The sequence below is a fragment of the Bufo bufo genome, chromosome 11 (assembly GCF_905171765.1).
Source record: "Bufo bufo chromosome 11, aBufBuf1.1, whole genome shotgun sequence".
Taxonomy (NCBI): Eukaryota; Metazoa; Chordata; class Amphibia; order Anura; family Bufonidae; genus Bufo; species Bufo bufo.
Window position 1 is genome coordinate 1,511,886 of NC_053399.1, and position 3,586 is coordinate 1,515,471.

The following is a 3,586-nucleotide window of genomic DNA, read 5'->3' on the forward strand; positions in this document are numbered from 1 at the left end:
TAACAGGAACCCAACAGACACAGAACCATAGGACACTGTTCACACAGAGTAACAGGAACCCAACAGACACAGAACCATAGGACACTGTTCACACAGAGTAACAGGAACCCAACAGACACAGAACCATAAGACACTGTTCACACAGAGTAACAGGAACCCGACAGACACAGAACCATAGGACACTGTTCACACAGAGTAACAGGAACCCAACAGACACAGAACCATAGGACACTGTTCACACCGAGTAACAGGAACCCGACAGACACAGAACCATCAGACACTGTTCACACCGAGTAACAGGAACCTAACAGACACAGAACCATAGGACACTGTTCACACCGAGTAACAGGAACCAGACAGACACAGAACCATAGGACACTGTTCACACAGAGTAACAGGAACCCGACAGACACAGAACCATAGGACACTGTTCACACAGAGTAACAGGAACCCGACAGACACAGAACCATAGGACACTGTTCACACCGAGTAACAGGAACCAGACAGACACAGAACCATAGGACACTGTTCACACAGAGTAACAGGAACCCAACAGACACAGAACCATAGGACACTGTTCACACAGAGTAACAGGAACCCAACAGACACAGAACCATAGGACACTGTTCACACAGAGTAACAGGAACCCAACAGACACAGAACCATAAGACACTGTTCACACAGAGTAACAGGAACCCGACAGACACAGAACCATAGGACACTGTTCACACAGAGTAACAGGAACCCGACAGACACAGAACCATAGGACACTGTTCACACAGAGTAACAGGAACCCGACAGACACAGAACCATAGGACACTGTTCACACAGAGTAACAGGAACCCGACAGACACAGAACCATAGGACACTGTTCACACAGAGTAACAGGAACCCGACAGACACAGAACCATAGGACACTGTTCACACAGAGTAACAGGAACCCAACAGACACAGAACCATAGGACACTGTTCACACAGAGTAACAGGAACCCGACAGACACAGAACCATAGGACACTGTTCACACCGAGTAACAGGAACCCAACAGACACAGAACCATAGGACACTGTTCACACATAGTAACAGGAACCCAACAGACACAGAACCATAGGACACTGTTCACACCGAGTAACAGGAACCCGACAGACACAGAACCATAGGACACTGTTCACACAGAGTAACAGGAACCCGACAGACACAGAACCATAGGACACTGTTCACACAGAGTAACAGGAACCCGACAGACACAGAACCATAGGACACTGTTCACACAGAGTAACAGGAACCCAACAGACACAGAACCATAAGACACTGTTCACACAGAGTAACAGGAACCCAACAGACACAGAACCATAGGACACTGTTCACACCGAGTAACAGGAACCCGACAGACACAGAACCATAGGACACTGTTCACACAGAGTAACAGGAACCAGACAGACACAGAACCATAGGACACTGTTCACACAGAGTAACAGGAACCCGACAGACACAGAACCATAGGACACTGTTCACACAGAGTAACAGGAACCCGACAGACACAGAACCATCAGACACTGTTCACACAGAGTAACAGGAACCCAACAGACACAGAACCATAGGACACTGTTCACACCGAGTAACAGGAACCCAACAGACACAGAACCATAGGACACTGTTCACACAGAGTAACAGGAACCCGACAGACACAGAACCATAGGACACTGTTCACACCGAGTAACAGGAACCCAACAGACACAGAACCATAGGACACTGTTCACACCGAGTAACAGGAACCCGACAGACACAGAACCATAGGACACTGTTCACACCGAGTAACAGGAACCCGACAGACACAGAACCATAGGACACTGTTCACACAGAGTAACAGGAACCAGACAGACACAGAACCATAGGACACTGTTCACACAGAGTAACAGGAACCCAACAGACACAGAACCATAGGACACTGTTCACACCGAGTAACAGGAACCCAACAGACACAGAACCATAAGACACTGTTCACACAGAGTAACAGGAACCCGACAGACACAGAACCATCAGACACTGTTCACACAGAGTAACAGGAACCCGACAGACACAGAACCATAGGACACTGTTCACACATAGTAAGGGCTCATGAACACAACCTGGGCTTCAGAAATGTGATGCAGGATTCACTTGAATGGGTCCGCAATCCGGAAGGTGCGGTGCGGAGTTACGGAAACACTACGGAGTGCTTCTGTGGGTCTCTCTCCGTGCCTCCGCACTATAGATCTATTCAAGTTGAATTGGTCTGCATCCGTGTGTGGAAACTGCATTGGGGGCAGCTAATTTCGGCCATGTGCATGAGCCCTAAACCAGACTGAGAGGACCTGGGATGAAGATCCAGAGACGGGCGAGGCTAAGGCAAGAGCTAGACGGCGACACCTGTCGTGGTTGGGATCGCTGAGCAGCGGGGACCCCATAAAAATTAATGTGATCGCCGCGGCAGTCGCAAGAAATCCAACCATGTTATAAGATCTTCTCACTGGTGTCTGTAGAATCCTAGAACATTGATATAGTGGCTCACCGTCTCCATTTCTGGATATAGGTGCACTGTTCTAGGCTTATAGATGCACTGTTCTAGGCCTATAGGTGCACTGTTCTAGGCTTATAGATGCACTGTTCTAGGCTTATAGATGCACTGTTCTAGGCCTATAGGTTTACTGTTGTAGGCCTATAGGTGCACTGCTCTAGTCCTATAGGTGCACTGCTTTAGGCCTATAGGTGCACTGTTCTAGGCTTATAGATGCACTGTTCTAGGCCTATAGGTGCACTGTTCTAGGCTTATAGATGCACTGTTCTAGGCTTATAGATGCACTGTACTAGGCCTATAGGTTTACTGTTGTAGGCCTATAGGTGCACTGCTCTAGTCCTGTAGGTGCACTGCTCTAGGCCTATAGGTGCACTGTTCTAGGCTTATAGATGCACTGTTCTAGGCCTATAGGTGCACTGTTCTAGGCCTATAGGTTTACTGTTGTAGGCCTATAGGTGCACTGCTCTAGTCCTATAGGTGCACTGTTCTAGGCCCACCCCACAGCCTGTTACTACTATATTCTATGCTTGGAAATATTAACAGGCACTCAATCATCTGGGACTGCCCTGAAAATTCATACTTTAATATGCCTCATACATAAAACAGACAATAACTATATAAAAGTCCATTCAAAAATGTAAATACCGTTAGAATACAATATAAACCGCAATCATAGCACAAAACAAATATGTTTTGTACACTGCTCAAAAAAATAAAGGGAACACAAAAATAACACATCCTAGATCTGAGTTAATTAAATATTCTTCTGAAATACTTTGTTCTTTACATAGTTGAATGTGCTGACAACAAAATCACACAAAAATTAAAAAATGGAAATCAAATTTTTTAACCCATGGAGGTCTGGATTTGGAGTCACACTCAAAATTAAAGTGGAAAAACCCACTACAGGCTGATCAGACTTTGATGTAATGTCCTTAAAACAAGTCAGAATGAGGCTCAGTAGTGTGTGTGGCCTCCACGTGCCTGTATGACCTCCCTACAACGCCTGTGCATGCTCCTGATGAGGTGGC